At 40.2% G+C, this 18,508-nt stretch overlaps 1 protein-coding gene across 19 annotated transcripts in view; it reads right to left on the bottom strand.

Annotated features, from left to right (window-relative positions):
- Positions 1-18,508, bottom strand: part of tshz2 (teashirt zinc finger homeobox 2) — a 161,916-nt gene that overhangs the window by 117,658 nt on the left and 25,750 nt on the right. For 2 of the 19 annotated variants that reach the window (XR_015777398.1, XR_015777392.1), the window contains one exon: positions 17,426-17,852. The exons of 12 other annotated variants lie outside the window; for them this stretch is intronic. The gene's annotated coding sequence lies outside the window, so the exon portion shown is untranslated. Of the gene's footprint in view, positions 1-1,207; positions 1,476-10,379; positions 11,130-17,425; positions 17,853-18,508 lie in introns of those variants that run through there. 5 more of the 19 variants (XR_015777399.1, XR_015777393.1, XR_006106020.2 and 2 more) reach the window with 5 other exon arrangements.

Below are 18,508 nucleotides of genomic sequence, written 5' to 3'. Positions count from 1 at the left end.
ACGCACATAAGACATGGATTATGCCATTGCTGACATGATGCACAGGCTAACCATGGCTCTGCAGCCTCCATTAAAGTTCTGGGGAATATAAAGAATGTCACCCACTCCTAACGGTGGTGACATTATCAACTCACTGCACCGCAGAGAGGCATATTGGATTCACACTCTTAACACTGTTGAGCCTTTTGGCCTAAATGAAGACTGAATTTGTCATGTTTCCTCTAATTTATTATACTTGACGAATGCAGTACTTTGTGGTACTACTACTACTACTACTGGTACTACTTCTATATCTGTATTATTTTGGAGAACCTTGTTTCAACCAGTTTGACTATGTATTTTTTGTGTTTATTTACTAACTATTTATAATTCTGCCTTCTGTGGCTTAATTATGCTCTGGAAAAGGCTATTTTTCAGCTGACCATTCAGACCTTTGTTACAGGCTGTTTGGTCTGAGCTTGTGTTGAGACTGCAGACCCTGAAGTCAAAATATTGTAGTGATTATATGCAAAAGAAAGTTAATACTTCACCACATCCTCCGGGAATACTGCATGAACAAATTCATACTTCATGGGAATAAAGTTTGCACAAGTCTGAGCCACAAGGAAGATGACCAGAGAACTGTTTTACCCACAGAAAGAAATTCTATGAAAACATTATAAGATACTTGTTCTACTCAAACTTCATTTCATGCAACTACATGCATGTTCAGTTCTTCCCAAATTTAAATAGAGATTTTATTTCTTACAGTGTTTCAGGCAAAGAAGCCCTCGTTTTTCACCTCAATGTGCCCAAAACAGGGGTTAAGCTCTATTGCATTATGCTCACACACGCCTTAAAATATTACAATATATTCCACTTCCTTTAAAATATTTTGAATTAAGGAAAAAGTGCTTGTATTTCTGGATTACCTATTGTCACATTCTTTTTGTTGCAGTGCAGCTCTCTGTTAGGGGGTGACATTAGGAAAACACGGTCTTTTGGTTAACTCAGTGGATGGACCCCTTACCCTTAGAGGAAAATACATGCACCAAAGTTTAACTGAAATAATAATTTACTGTCTATTTCTGCACCCATGCAGCACCATGAAATATCATTACAAAGATGAAAAGATGAAGAAAACACTTCATAATTTACTGCCGACATGATGGTATGTGTTCTGTGAATTTAAATACATTTATCAGTTGAAATGAGATGTGTTTATTTTTAATATAACAGGCCTTGACATCTGTGGACTATACCTTTAATCACTGCATGTATCTGTACTAGTAAAAAATGATGGAAACATTTTTTCTTGGCTTATTCATCAACGTACTAGTTCTGTCCAGACATTTAGTGATTTCACTAAAATCTCTTGACTACAACTCAGTGTTATTATGTGTCAATTGAATAGAATATTGATGAGAAAAGAAACAGTGTCTGCTGCTTCATTGTTCTCCCATCCAGGTCAAGCGAGGGTCATTCCTGAATGTGATCTGAAAAATGTAACAATTTTCAGCGATGCTTCATACATGCATTGGAGAAAGAAAAAAGGTATTTGGCTTCACTGGATCAGCATTCCTCTCAGGCCTGTGTACGGGAGTGAAAATACAATATCGTTTTGGAAGATGCTCACATTCATCTTTGAATGAGCCTCTCTGCCTAACCCTCACTTTGTGCCACCTCACAGAAAAAGAAAAAGAAAAAGAAAAAAAAAATCCTGAGGTTTAGGAAGAAATGAAACCCCCAGCGCTGCTCACTCATCTAAGAAACATTAAATGTACGGTTTGTTTACCCGCATGTGCACTTATGAATCCCAGGGGTGCCGCAACCTGTGTATAACTCACCCTTAGGGCCTTGGAGTATTTTTCACTATGAAATGAAATTTTATAGCATGCGAGATTAGCCGACACTAATGCAAGGTCAAAAATAATAGAATCAATAGGCAGGCTTGGCGATGTTAACATTTACAGAAAATAATGGGCTGAAAAGCGCTGTTGAAAACAGAATGAAATGAGTCTCTGCAGAATTCTTATTGATGGCTTTTCATTATTTCTAATAATTTGACTTTCTTTTGTGTGCTGTTGCCGGGGGTATGGCCCTTGCTGTGGTGCTATGGTTTATCTCTCCATGTGTAGGTGTTTGTGTGTGTGTGTATTGGTGTGAGTGTAAAGTGTGTGGGCGTGTGTTTGTGCTTTTATGTGTACACGCACATGTTTTATGGTCAATAAACAGCTATTTTCTGCCAAAGTCTTTCAGCGGCTGATCAGATCTGTGTTTGTAATGCTATGATGGCAGTTTGGAAGATGAATCTCAGTAGATCAAGCCAACTTTGTAGATTTGGGCCTCGTCTCACATTCAGAAATGTTTCAAAACGCAGGATGTTTATTGCTTCTGACAACACTCGGTCCTTCAGAGAATGGGCCAAACTCAAATGAAGTGTCCAAGATAAACCCCAAATGAGTGTTCTCTGTGACCCCATGTTTTATAGCCTATTGGAGAACTCGCAGTATCTGCAGCTAATTCAAGTGTGATTACAGGGGGGTCTGAGATCACTCTCTAATACAACCCCACTCACTGCTATTGTCTTTCCCTCAGACTAATGAAAATAATGGTTATGAATGTTTTTGGTGCACTTTGATTGTCACATCAACTGTTTTTATTGCTGTCATTATGGTTTAACATCGCACTGTTAATTCTGTTAATTAAAAAGCTGATTGCGTTTGCCAGTCTGTGATCTCCATTTGGTGAGTCCATATGGTAGAGATTGCTTGTTGTAAATTTCAATGAAGCCTTATCACAGCGTTGCTATGTATAATCAAGCGGTACAAGTGCTTGAATTGCTTAGAAACCCCCATCATCCTCCCTTGCAACTCTTGTCCACAACTTCACTCAAACTACCATTTTCTTTAAATGACTTTGGTTTGAAATCATTACAGAGATTACAGGGTCATTGTTTGTTAGCAAAGCAAGCACATTTAAATGCACACAGTACAGTACGCAATATCTGATTTAGATTAAGAAAAAAACCTTACGACGTCCATTTAGAGGTGACGTTTCCTGTCTTAGATGACCACACTGAATGAAATGTTGCAGTAATTTACTGAAGATGCAAACTGAAGAAAACCCAGATGAAGGGAGCTACACTTAAAAGCAATGTGGTGTATTTCACGCATCAAGAAGCAATTAAGAAGTAGTAGCCAAGCTTTGAGGCATTCAGAAAGCATACTCAGACACATACACAGGGCTGTCATGATGACTACTTTTGTTGGATGATATATTGTCCCAGATATATAATTGTGATAAACTATATTATTGTCATTTTGAGATCATTTTATGCCACCGATATAATGATGATATATAAGCATAATAATGCAAGTACACCCTTTCAAAGAGCAATGAACTTTAAATTAACTTCAACTTTTAAAAACTTTAAGAAAGAATATTCAGACATTGGAAATGGAATATGAATAGTAAGTGATTAACACAGGGTTTTCCTCCACATTCACTTATTTGTCGCAACCCGCCACAATTAAAACATCTGCCGCCACAGATAGATCTTCTATTTTAGAAGCTGGACTGTTCATTAGGAGCACTGTTGAAATATTAATACTGTTCGGTTTCCCATAGCACCACACTCTCAGAGCACAGATCACACTCTGGGCACAGATGGAGCAGCAGAATGTTGTGTGCACTATAAGTGAAATTTAACCATTCATTCTGCTGGATCTACAAGTTTACACTCACTCGCAGCAGCTGCTCCTCTCATCCATCAATCTGATCAGCTCTGAATGGATCAACAGATCAACCCCCCGGGACACACACTGCTGCTGAGGAAACAAAGAACTCATGGAGAGCTCTGCCTGCCCTGCATTCATGGATCCGGCAAAACCTCTGAATTTAGAGAACTGACTCAGAAGGACACAAAGGGACACATGCATTTAAAAAAGTTTGCTCTCTGGCAGTTTGCTGTTTAATTTACAGAATGGAGGATGAAGTTGTTGGAGGGTTAAACAACAAATGACAGACTTTTTGGCAAGCTAACAACTATCAGGATTGTGCCTCTTCCACTCCAGAAGAGCAGCTGCAGGCTACTAGTAAGCTACGTTTCGTGGGTTTTTAATTGTTGGTTTATTTTTCATCGAAGTGGTTACGTTGGAGAGAGTAAAAGGGAGATCGCTGTGTCCAAGTCTCGAACCCCTTTCCCATTTCGGAGAAAAATCCACAAACACTGGCTAACATCTGGCTTTTGAGTTGAATAGAAAAGGTTATAATCAGCATTCACTCTTGGGACAAATGACTCTGCAGTCATCTCAGGTATTTATTGGCTCCAGCTCCGATTCATTTTGATCAGCAGTGATGGAAACACAAGGTGGACGCACTAATTTTAGCTCCTTATCTGCTGCAATGCAATGACCAGCTGCCACAGAATATCATCCATCTTTGTCCAAGAAGTGCTCAAACATCATTTAAAATTAAGTCGGCATCAAAGTTTTTGATAATGAAAGCAACAAATGTAACATTTTCACTTGATTCCATGCTGCTTTCTACCGTCTGCTAACCTGTTTTCTGACCTGCCTGTGATGTTGAACAACACACAAGTGGAAAAAAAGGGCATGCTTGTCTACTGTCAGCAGACACAGCTCTAGTTTACTGGCAATGGGAGTGCAGCTTATGCTGGTTTTCCCGCATTTAAAAAAACCTGCATACATGGGTAATTTTGATGGAAAAGGGGCACTATAACAGTCAGGAAACCCTGCTGTTTGGTCTAGTATCATGTTGGCTTATGTAAACAAACACGCATGTAAACACAACGGGCAATACTGAGATCAGCAAAAAGATCAAGGATATGTCCATATATCGTACAATAAGCTGAAAACATAAAAACTGTGACAGGGCTCCACAAAAAAAAACATCAAATACAAGGATATACCGTATTTTTTAAGTTCCCTTTTGCCTTGTATTTTTAATTACATATTTGTTTTACATTATAATGTAATGTTTGCTTTTGAGGACCCCAGGAACAGTAGTTGCTACCTCAATAGTGGCTAATGGGGATCCAAATAAATCAATAAATATGCCTCGGTCGTGTACACCTAACAAGTGCTCAGAGCTCACAGGCAATGACCTACTTCAGCTGGATTTTGTTTGTTGTTTGTTTTTGTGAAAAGTCCCCCAGTCCACCTCTCTGTCTGAACACAGACTGGGTGAATCCCAAAAGGGCAGACTAGATTTGTTTTGGGGTGTCAAGACATAAATGTTAAGTTCAATATGAAAGCACAGGGACCAAAACAAATCGCCACAAAAACAATGTAAAGTTCTTTGTGAATTTGCTAAAAATTAAACTGACATTAACACAAGTGCATGTGTGGTTTGTTTTTACCAGATCAGATATAGTATTGGGACCATGCTGTCAGCTGGATCAAAGCCATGTTTCCTGTATCTGTCCTCAGAGCAGGTTTGTACATTCAGACATGAGAGCTTGGCTGTACTGGGCACTGCAAGAACTGAGACTGGAATTAAAATGCCAGGAACTAAGCTGTCATCCCATGTATTTGGAGGCTTGCCAAAAGCTAAATTCTGAACTTAAAAAGTTGTCACTACCACATTCCCTGCAAAACATACAGCACCCAACCTGAGCTCAGGGCCCACATAACAGCTGTCCATGTTGCCACCTCCCCCAAATCGAACTACATGTATCTCTATTGTAAACAGAGGAGTTCTCATGATTCATGGAGCAGCACGAAACACACCATTCTGGGTGAGCCGCATAACTCTTGTCACTGCAGGTCTTTGAATTCTTGACGGAGCTTTTGCTAAATAATGTTCTCATGCGTGTGGAATGCCAGTGTTTACAGAAGAGACAGGGAGAGGGTGCACTCACGGACACGTCTGCCCCCATCAAGCCTGCTCCGGAGTGGACGTCTATCAGTTCAGAAGTCAGCGACTCGCACGAGTCATCCATTCCTCATTTTCATTCCCTCTGACAGGCCCGAGCTCTGTCTCTTCTCTGCAGTATTTACAGCGGTGGAATCTGTTTATGTCACACAGATGTAAATGTTTATACTTGATGAACGCTGGCTGAGTTTTTACAGTCCGAAAAAAGATGTGTACGGTTTTGAATGTGCGGAGATAGTTTAGCTTAATTTACTGTCATCATTAGGAATGTGAGATCTGTCTCAGGCACTGGCTATTGGTTTTTAAACCATGGTGCCAGGTTTACATGCTTAATAGTGGTCTGTTTGTAGTGCCAAGCCCAGCAGCATCCTTGTTAGGCTCTCATTTGCAAATGCCAGCTGATATGGAATAAATTAAGTGGTTTATAGTTCTTTTATTTCACACGTGAATAACTTTCTTAAAAGCACGTTTTACAACAACTAGATATTCCAAAATTAAAAATAAAATAAGTGGAACTAAAGCAGAACTAAATGAACTGGTTGGTCATACATACAGTATGTTAAGGGTTAAAGTTATCCATAAAGGAGCATGATGGCCATAATGGTGAATTAGACAGTGTTATTACAGGTTGATATTTTGGTGAAAGAGAAGAGGGGCAATAACACCTTTAGGCAGAGCACTGCAGTCTTAATTTGTTATAGCCATTGTCCGGAGCTCTTTTCAGGAGGCGAGCTATTTATCATTTAGGCAGCCGTTATTTTTAATGAGTCTGTTATCATTCATTTTAGGGCATCCCACCTTTCCTTGACACGGATAGTATTTCTTTTTATATAGGACATAGGATTTATGTCTCCCTCTCCTCTCAGCCTCTCTTCCTCTCTCCCCTGGCTGGGAGCTGTCAGGCGGATGGCAGTTTGGGAAGGTGCGGTGGTACACTGCACTCCACCACCCAGCACACTGGGACCACGGGGCTCGTAGAGCTCAAACTATAACCCGCCTCGGTGAAATCACTTACACAACAGAAAATGTGCCCATAATGTGGCCCATTCTTCTCAATCTGCTCTTTACTGAAGGCGTCACCTGGTGCTTCAGCAGAGGACATAAAAACCTCTTTTCAGTTTTGTAACAAACTTTCACAAATTGGCTACAGATTCAACCATAAACACGTTTTATCTGTGTAACAGAACACAACTATGTATTTGGAATTTAAAAGCTGGAAAACAACTCAACTATAAACAGATATCTGCATATGTATGCAGAATCTATGGGCAGCCGGACAATATTTTAGTATCGGAAGCATTCTGGTTTCCATTGTTAACAAGAGAAGTATTGACTAATCACATCTGAGCAGCAGATAAACAGTCCATGCAGAGAGCACAAGAGGCAAAATGCATTGGCCAAAATGCAATATCTGGAACCATCATCTATTGTCAGTCAACAATTTAGCTTTTTATTAGCTTTTTAAATTATCTTCATACAGATATCTATTTATAGAGCTTAACCAATATGACAGGCACACAGAAAAGGAAGTCTTTGGGCTAGATATCCACTGACTATACCAGAAGAACCGTCAACATATTATCTATTGCCCCCAACGGTTTTTGTCATCAGACTGTTATGGTGGCAATGGTGGTAAACAGTACAAATACGGCATTAATGTGACAAAGTTTGCAGGTATCAGATTGGTCTTACTGGATGATGATGCATTGTGTTGCAGCAAAAATTGTGGTTAAACTTGTCTAATGGTCCTGAATTGTTTTCCGCAGCCTAATACTGCAATTATAATGTTATAATGTATAATGTTAGTCTGAGCACGAGGAAAGTGTGTTAACTGTTTGGCGAAATAATTACTTTTCTGGAGCTAACCATTCTACTAATTATCTTAATAATGCTCAAGTTTATGGTAGAACAAGAACTAGTCAGTTGATAATAATGCTAATTTTTACACTGTGTTCGAGCAGTGTGAATTCTTAGTCCATCTTTTAGAAAAAAAAATCCAAAAATCTTACATTAAGTAGAAGTACATTTTGTAGTTCCACACAGACAGTGGTCATAAAATGCACAAATAGCCAAACAATATCATTACATCTGTCAGGATACCATGTGGCCTATAAAGTAAAGCTGTAAATCAGTAGATATAATTTTTTACCGTCACAAAACCACCACGAAATGACTCGTTTCAATATCAGAATTTGATCCATTCTGTCCGATAACCAAGCTGCACAATTTAACTATTTTTTTCCAGTTCGAGTGAGCCGAACACCTAAATCAAGCGCTAAACTGCATCAGACCTGCAGGCCTGATAGTGCTGCAGTTCTACAAATAGATAATGTTAGATAACCTGGTTTCAGGTGAGTCGCATTATTGCAAAAGACCATCAAGGTGCTCTCAAAGTCACCCTGTCCAACTTTCAGAGCACTGGAGCGCTACAGCGCTGTGTCAGACAGTATCTATCAGAGTGTTTAAATTATCCTAACATTATTATTTTACTGCCGAAATAATTTCGCAATGACTGTCATTTTGCCTTCGTCCTGAGTACTTGAGTCAGAAGTGGCACTTAAATAAATGTATCGCTGCAGTCTGCCCACAGTATACACGTCTTGGTCATGGCAGCATTAGACATGTGTTTGTACTTGTACTTTACTAAATGTTGCGCCTGTTCCCTGAAGTGTTGATCTAGGCCATATGTAGAGCTGGCAACACACTGTAATGGCAGGTGAAAGAATGTGCACTTGGCATCTTCCTCACTCTCTCAAATGCACATACACACAAACACACACAGGACATTGGCTCAAATTTTCTTGCTATAACAGAAATGACCCGACAGGTTTTGCGCAGCAAGATGTTTTCTGCTCTACTACACTTTTGGGTGGTGGTATCAGGATGTCCGCTCAGTGCCAACACTGCCTCAGCTCCTCACAACATCATATGCCACCACTATAGCAGAGACATATGATGCTTATATCCAGGCCTCAACAGAATTCATGTTTACAATTCTACATATGAAAACACGTCTTAATCTACCAGATGATGCTTACAGTGAAGGCCTGTGATGTGAAGTGGTGGTAAATAAACAGACTGTTTCTCTAGATAGGCAAAGCGCCCTTCATTGAAAGTTATTGCCAGGCAGCCGGGGGTAATACATCACCGCTTTTGTGAGGACAATGCTACGAAGCCGAATCCAAGTACAGATGCATCATAGTTGCACAGTGAGCATTTTGTTACAAATAATGTTGTCATCAATTTTCATCTTTTGTTTAAACATATTAGTCTTTTGGACAAGATAGGTCATATTTCAGCAGGTTGATAAATTTTCTCCCCTCTCCTCTTCACAGAATGTGCACTTAATTAATTACACAACCTTTAATTGGACAGATTATTCCTAATGGTGGTACAGTGCTAAATGTACAAACTCTGAGAGGGCTCACAAGTAATTATTTTAATGCCACTTTCTTGGCTAGCTGTAATCAGTATATTTCAAATAATTAGTATTTTTCACAGGGTAAGGTAGAGATACTCTAAAATAGACAAATTACATTTACATTTGTGTGTCGGATTTTTTGCAGCTGATCCCTCATCTACTGCATCATCTCCTTGTGCTGAGCCTGTACAGTGTTAAGGGGCGTTTGATCACCCCTTGATATTTTACGATATCTGGCGGTATTACCTCCTGTTTAATTACCTCAGTAATGTGCATTGATGTACATGATGGATTTTTACGGAAGCCCACTTCTTAACTATCGGATGCGGCGACATGAGTGATCATCACTGCCGCAGTGGTCTTAAGAGATAAATTAATAATTGTGATAGAGGAAGCAGAATACAATTAGCAAATGCGTCTGCGGTCGACGAAAGAAGACAAACATGAGCACAACATGCTGTTGTATCGCTTCAACTTCTGATATCAACGAATCACTGCATGTCACTCATACGATTTAAAGATATAAACTCTGCCTTGTTGACTTGAGCAATTGAGGCAATCAGGCAAAATAAGCTCCCCGTATTTATTTAGCTAAAGACCACATTATGTCAAAGCACACAAACAGTCTTAATTTACCTCTGTGAGCGTTCCTACTCTACACTGCTGTGGAGGTGGAACAATTTAGAGAGGAAAAAGGGGAAATGATGGCGCTGTTAAAACTTCACAGCTTGACTCTGAGATAAGGAGAGAGTGGTTGAACTAATGGCTGAGGCCTGGTTTGAGGGTGCCTGGGCCTCAAAGTCATATAATTCAAAGCATGTATGTCAGCCTTGTGCTCATTACCATGACTGATCATACTGTCTACCAGTATCCTGCCCGCCTGGCACCCAGGACCTGCAGGTGGTACTTTATCTAACGTCCGTGTCGATTTTTCACAGGAATTTTTCTCTCTGCTAAGCAGTCCGAAATCACAGCTTGGCAAGTAACAAAGAGCAAAAACAATGTACTCAAATGAATAGTTGAACGACTGCGTACAGCTTCTGTTTGTCCGAGGTAGAGACAAACAACAAAAACAATGCAGTTGTACTGGGGTATATCAATTTGTTCTTTTATTGTTAGCAGAAAAGACTATTCTTCTTCAGTGGTAGTGGACAATATAATACCACAGAGTGTATTTCATGCATTTTTTATGTATGTTTTTGTGGCCAAATGCCACACCACCATTCCACTTTGACAAACCCTGATTTCATATATCTAAGTGCTCAAACGCCCAAAAATCATGCGTCACCGACTATCATTCTTCCCTCTCCGGCATCGATGGATCTTTTTTTTTTCTTGTGTGTGTTCTCCTCATTCTCCCCCCTCTGTCTCTTGTCCTTCTCTTTTATTGCTTTGTACAGCAAAGCACCATTACTGATCCCTTCCAAAGCACAAACTAAAAATCTATCCCGTTGTCATTTGCTGCACCGTGCCATCTATCATCGGGGGTGCTTGGCAGCGTCTCCATACGAGAGAGGAGGTGCTGGAACAGGAGGCAGAGTCAAGGACTTTCACGCGCAACAAAAAACTTGTCACAATTATTTATGGCTCTTGCTGGGACACATAATAGGACACATCAAACTGCTGTTTTTTTGTGTGATGAGCGCCCTCACATCGCTGGCTCCCTTGTCGAAGTGGGTCACAGGCATCTCTTGCCTTACACATACAATTTCCAAGACAATGGCGGAGCACTTGGGGAAGTGACAGTGACAAATACTGGAGCCCCCACGGAAAGCTGGGCAGGCTGTTACATGAGTGATTGCGCCAATAATCATGCGGAGTCGTCACGTGTCTGTGGAGCAGGAGGGAGATGGGCAGCAGGGGTGGCAGGGGGTGGGATGAGACAGAGAGCGAGGGGGGGTGGGAGAGAGAGAGAGAGAGAGAGAGAGAGAGAGAGGGGGGGGGAGAGGGAGGGGGGGGGGGAGTATATGAGTGTGTGTGAATAAGACAGGGAGGAGCTGGGGGAGCAGCAGGCCTGTGTAGAGAAGTGGCTAACAGGTCCTGGCAAATCATTTTTTATTTCCTTATCATCCATCTCCCACTTCCTCCCCTCAGATGAGTTGCTGCTAAATGACTGTCACTTTGGACGGTGCTGTGATATGTTCTGCTGTAGCGCCCGTAATTGGGAAGGGGTCACCAGTGCCTGTTTCTCTATGTGACCTTTCTTAAACTCGGCCGCCCAGGGAATTGGGCAGAGCCTCAGATTAAATTACTTCTCCAGCGCTTCGGCCCTTCACCTTAAGTGCTGGCACTTGGCTCCAGTTCATGGGAAAGAAGCCCCCTTGTTCTCGCTTCAGCGCTTTAGGCACCACGCACAGACTTGCCCAGTTTGCCAGCTTGAGCTAACAGGAGAGAGAGCATCGACTTGTGCTCAAGATGTATGGCTAAAATACTTTGTCTTTACATTGCAGCTGCGGATACATTTCCAAAAAAGCTGTCACCGCGTTCAAATGGATCACATTTAAGTTCCTACTAGTGAAAGTTCACAGCAAAACTGAAATAAATACCATATAGGACGTAGAATAATGTGCAGGCTAAAGTAATTTCTTTGTTTCCTCTATTACTTTCTGCTGTTGGTAAACAACAACAAAGAGTTAAATGTGTAATCATCATCTTGCTGTCAACAATATACCCCCACCTCCTCTCTCCCGTCACCACTTAAAAAATGGCACATTGACCTGACACAGCAATGTGAGGAGAGAGGCAGCTATTCACTGCTCTGTTAGATATGATATAATGAGACGCCACCGCTCTGAAAGACTGACAGAAGAAAAAACGCCACCCAATTGTTCTCCAAACATTGTGGGGACGTCTAAATAAAAATGTCACATTTTGGCTCGCTATCATGCAAATTAATGGCATATCTGGCTGTAAAATAGACATTATGTGAAATCAAATCATCTCCGAAGACATAAAAATGCTCTGATCAAGTGTTCGTCCTCCCCTTTGAGAGCCTTCAACAGCTCGACTACCTCCTCAATTACTTTGGGTGTCAACAGACAGCTATCTGCAATGAGGGCATGTTTTCCCACATAATGACAACTGATAGCTGGTGTCAGACAGGTTATGCTTTTCAATTTGTGTCTAGCAATAATAACAATTACAGCTCATGCAAGTCCTCATTACCTTACAGTATGAATTCATTTTGCCGTGCATATTTCCCAAAACACTCATCTCCACGGCCGTCATCCAAGACAGGCAGCAGGTAGGACAACAGAGAATGGAAAGCAAAATGGAAAACTTTGCTGTGGTTGACCTTTGACCTTGAGACGAATTAGTCTAGCAAGACCGGCCTATTATTTGCTTTGGTTACTCGTGAAATAGTTCTCGATTTACAGGGGCCATCCTTAATTTCTTGGATCATGTTCTGTCCACCAATAGATCATATAAAGGGAAATATGGCAAAATCGGGACTTTCACCAGTTCAGTGACACAGATTTTCCAGTTAGTCTTACTTCTTTTTCACTAATCATGAGAGAAGTTTTTGTTTCAGCATGTATGTAGAGATGAACAACAACATCATCAGGCCTTAGGCAGTATAATTAGCATTGAAACTGACACTGTGGCATTGATTCAGTATTGGAGACCGTTGATTCTACACAGATCGACAAATAAGTGCAATGTTTTCCATATGACATTCCAGATAACACGCTGCTAAAAGGACAGAAGTGAGGTTACATCAGCCAAGTGCTCCAGAAGTAAGACTCTATTCAGATTTCCCACCAGATAAACAAGAAGGCTATAGTCACATCACACGTCACAAATAAATGTTGTGAATTCAGCTATTTAATATATGCGCCAACTTTGTGGGCTAATAGTAAAAGCTAGATCATTACACTACTAGACTAGTTAAAGTGGACCTATAGTGTGCTGCGGTGATGGCATTTTTTTTTTTACAGTCTGTCGCAAAGTTAGCGTCACAAAATGAAAATGGGATTTTTCCATTAGATTTTGGATTAGTGTTGAAAATAAGCTCCGTGACATACATTTATGACCGTTTAACATTTTGTTCAGTAAGACAGTCTTTCCAAATGGATACCACTTTTAGGATTTTTCAAGCCTAAATGCAATTGCTAAAAGTAAAAAGCTAATATTAGGCTATAAACAAGCTACACTATAGTTGCATGACCTAATGTTGCCACCACAACAATGCTGTAAAACCATGCTCGACATGATAACTTTGTTGTCTCACTAAATCACTTGATAGCAACCGTAAAAAGAGCATTTCATACAGAGGGTGAAGTATGAACCTGGAAATTAGCATAATATGTCCTCTTTAACTAATGAACTAAAACAATGTTCTCAAACAAATATAAGAGGCTTAATGTTAAATTGCCTATTTTGTCTGACCACAATCAAAAGGGTAACTCACAATAATATGAGGAAACAGGAAAACAATCAGCAGATCTCCTGACTGGAGAAGCTAAATTAATGATTCAAACTATTTGTCTTTTATTTAAAATCATCATTAAAGTAACTAGTTTTCTCTCAATCGACTAATTACCCTAAAATATTTTAAGCAATATGCAAATACCAGATTACTGACTTCAGCAATTTCAGTCTTTTTAGATTTGAATTTTGGTTCAATTTTGGACAGATAAAACAACTTATAGCATTGTAACTTGTGTCACAAAAAATATGCACTTTATTTCTCAGAAACTACCCTGACCCATTTGTGACAGATGACTTTTAGCACTGTTAAATTATCAATAAGACTCATTTAATAATGTGCCGAATACCACTGAGGTTAATTTTAAAGATATTCTGAGATTTTAAATGTGACAAAAAGCTTTAAAACAGCTTCTTTAGCTACTCATAAAAATGAAGTCAAAATAAAGTGTAAATTAAGTGTGCATACATATACATGTATAATTTGTGGTGGATCCACTGTATTCACACCATAGGAGTGTTCCTTAACTACTACTAATTAAAAACACTGTCACTGCCAACCAGCTATGCCACTAGCATAGTTAAAGATCCAATTACTGCTATACTTATTTAGACTTCAAGTTGCTAAAGTATAAGGTGGTCCTGTCAGGCTTCTATAATAAATCGAGAGAATCATTTTAGCGGGTTTTGGGCTAGTTAGAAGGTCTACTAGACTTTTTAAAACTTTGTGTGCTTGGTCACATTTTTTTTGTGTTTGTCCTAAACTGTAACCCTCGTCTCACTCCTGCACAACAAATAAAACACCTCTGTGACGAGCACATTCTCGCTGTATAGACTATAGTTGCCTCAACCTTTTGGTCATCCCTTTGGGGAGTACTGCCAACTCTCCCTCAACACATGAAAATATAATGTTCTATACTGGCGGACCAGCTTTAAAAGTGGGTCATTATAGCAACAGCACATCCGTAAACAGTAAAAGATGGTTGAGTTGAGGGTCATTGTTTCTGTCACTGAGCTGCAGCCTCTCATTTTCTCTGCCTGGCATCCAGCCCTGTAAGTCGCTGCCCTCAGTCCGGAGACTGGCTTGGCGTATACAACAAAGACAGACATGTCTGGGCTCCGTTTAGTGCTTCATGATACAAGGCCCACCCACTCTGAAATGCTTGTTTTCTATGACATGAACTACAGTATTTTCCATCTGACAGGAATTTCCCCAAAACTGTTCTTCCAGGAGATAAATCAGCCTCTTCATCAAGTTTCTATTTCTATCTGTACTTCTGACATCACTCGACTGCATGGAAACTTCCATGCCAAGTGTTATTACTCAATCCTTTAAAATTCAGTCCGATTTGAAACTTGTTCTACCTAAATGTTGATTAAATACATACAAAATAAGAACTAAAGCTTAAATCTTACACAACACACACTATTTGACCAAAAAAAACATTGGCCCTGTATTTTGTTACCTGGATCATGTCAGAATTTATAATCAATTGCACCTGTGCACCCAAGTAATTTTTCACATTCATATCCTCTGATTTCCACTCACATATGTGACTAAAATGTTCACACTGTGGGCTGTCAAAAATGAGAGCAGCGCTGCAACATTAGCAGACTAAGCTTAACAAAACACAGTAGAATCCAGTTAAGAAAGGATCAGAATTTGATCTGCTCTATTTTAGTCGATAACAGCCCCGATCTGCCCTATATCAATCCTTCCCATCAGCTCGGGACATCTCTCATTTCATTTTACAGTTATCAGACCAATAAACAAGACTAAGTCTGCAGCCATATAAACAGCTGCTAGGCTGTACTTAGGCAGCAGTGGTTTGAGCTAAATGCTACTATGTTATCATGCCCTCCATCTTTGTTTAAACTGTTAGCATGCTAAAATTTGTTAATTAGCACTAAGTACAGCTGAGGCTGGCTGGGATGTCATTAGATTTGCTTGTTTGGTCATAAACCAAAGTATTGGATAATTTTGACATGATGATAATGCAAGATGATAAAAACTGGGAGATAATTAAAGTTATTACAATTCATCCTGAGGGGAACATGAAAATGTGTACAGATTTTATAAGTCAATCCAATATTTGTTGAGAATTTTCTCTCCAAACTACAAATGTCAGCCTCATGCCAGCAGAATTCATCCTTTGTAAGATCACAAATTTTCAGTCTCTATCAATCAGTCGTTGAGGTATTTCAGTCTAGACCAAAGTAGTGGATCGACCAATGACTGTATACAAAGATGGAAGGCATGAATTCACCCCAAAAAAGTGAGGCCAAAACATGCCAAACATCTCCTGGTGGCTGGCTGCAGTACAGGTCATAAACCCTGCCCCCTCCATAGTAGCCGATGGGATATGGGCCACACTAAAACCCAAAGTACGTGTCAAATAAATTATTCCCCAAAGATGGTTTCTGTCATTTTAGGTAGTTCCTATCCCACTTATGCATGTTCAAATGTTTGTTTACGATAAGTTTGGTTTTGATAAGTTGTCTGATGCTATAAAAACGGGTGTGACGTCATGACGGGCAGCTGTGTGTCAATCGCTGTACTCGTGATCAATGGCACTTACAACTGGGTCTGACGGGTGTATGTGCTGGAACTCAGTACAACGGCTCTTGCTCCAAAAGCAAAAGATGGCAGCACCAATATCTGCAATATTTTGGCTTCACTTTTTGAACAATAGAAGGAAGTTGAGAAGCATCATCCATCTTTATAAACAGTCTATGGGACCAGCCAAACAACCAACAACTAATAAGGTACACTAAGCTGAGACTACCCTACAAAAGTCAGACTTTATGTACCTGCTGGTGCTACTCATCTCTGAAAGAGAGATGTGACTTTTTGCTGGCCTCGCTGCTTGAACATGAACTGGTCGATGCTGGGGCCGTGAACCCCGGGTGTTGCTACTCACTATGCCACCCTGCCGTCCACACACTGAACTGTCCACAAGGCTGTTATTTGGTTCTGCTCCATCAGTTTTTATGATCAGTGTCAGACCAGAGCAGGATTAAGAAAAGCGAGACAGAGACTCTGCGACAAGGTGCTCTAACACACTTTTATCAACAGCAGTGGAAATGCTAAAGGAGTGAGATATGATATATGTGAGATATGACGAAATATATCATCTGATGATAAAAAAATGTCTAGTGTATATTTCATTCATATTATGCCATATTGTTTATTTCTTTTACGTCATCTAATACCGCTTTGCGTCCATCTGTATGGCTGGGGGGGGGGCGTCTCCATAATGTAGAGCACCAAAACAAACAACCATGGAGGAGCTGGAAAGCGATACTGAACGTGAGGATCCAGCACAAGACACTGAATGGCCTACTCAAAATGCAGAGGAGCTTGTACACAAAAGAGGGGCTCCCTCTGTTGTTTGGACGTGGTTTAGGTATGTTAAGACACAGAGGGGTCGAGTGAATATATGAATATACGCGATGTATTGCACAGCAAAAATATCAACACTTACGGCCCGAGACAAGCCAGGTCCTTCAAAATAAAAGCAATGCTTTGATTTATTTAATTATAACAATAGTTTATTTAATGTTACTATAACAGTACTTTATTTAAGTTTATATTTTACTGTATTTAACATGATAACAATATATATGTTAATGTTACGTTATTTTAAGGCATAAGCTACTTTATTTGCAACGGTAGTTCATTTAAAAAATGTTGTATATTTGAAGTTCACAGTAGTTAAGAGGAGATTTCAAAATAGTGAGATATACATTATGTGTCACGATACAGCCTAAAAAAATCAGCAAGCCCTGGTGCAACAGGTCCTCAAAAGCACAGATTCCTCAAAATGCTCAAAGATATATTGTTCTGATAGTAAATATTCTTTGGTAAGTTAATCTAACATTAGGATTTTTTCTGAAGTAAGTACTAAAAGCTTTAAGTGGTCAGCCTTGAGGGGTGTTTGGGGGATTTAACATATTCCACCAACGTCTTCCCTAATTCTGGTTGACATCTTCCAGCGGAGGGATTGCATTGCACTGGCATCCGTGTGTGTCTTCTCCTTTTAAACACCACCCATGTGTGGCCAGCGCCGCACTTGACAATGACACAGAGTGATGCCCCCTCAAAAGCCGAGAGAAGAGAGGGGATCTGTGATGAATCACGTCCCATGGAGGGAAAATGTGTTAAATAGTACTTGGACACTGCAGCATGATAATTTTCTATCACAGCAGCCTATAAGTATCTGACAAGCCCTATGCTGACTCGGCAGTCTGTTACAAAATGGCAGGCGTGCCCTTTTATCTCGGTACATGTTTCACGGCAATTGGACAATCAGCCACTGCAGTGAAAATCCATAGTATTGATCGGCCTGTATCTTCTCTATAATTCTCCAGCAGGAAATCCCTGATGACAAATTATATCTGCACCAGTTTTTGATTGGTGCTTTGATGTAAGTGATCTCCAAGGGCAGACTGAGGAACTGGTTGAGGCTTTATTAACTGAGTCTAACCTGGCTCTTCCTCGTCTCGCACCTGCCCAAAGCTCCGACACCAGACCTTCTGTCAGACTGCAGGCGGCCCGTCAAAACTGCTTCAGCGATTCTGAATTTACAGCTGCACATACAGGCCACCCGGCATCATCATAGAGAGAAATGCTATTCGGAGGAAAAGCTGGCTGTGAAGGTGACTGTCTGCCTCCTTTGTCTAGACTTTAAGAACACACACATATGCCAACACAAGCGTGGCACAATAAATCTCAAATTGGATAACTTTTTCCTGTTTATTTCGAGATCATCGCAAAGTCAT

The sequence above is a fragment of the Plectropomus leopardus genome, chromosome 9 (assembly GCF_026936395.1).
Source record: "Plectropomus leopardus strain MGB_pleo_1.0 chromosome 9, ASM2693639v1, whole genome shotgun sequence".
In the NCBI taxonomy this organism is placed as follows: domain Eukaryota; kingdom Metazoa; phylum Chordata; class Actinopteri; order Perciformes; family Serranidae; genus Plectropomus; species Plectropomus leopardus.
This window is presented reverse-complemented; position numbering and strand designations above follow the sequence as displayed.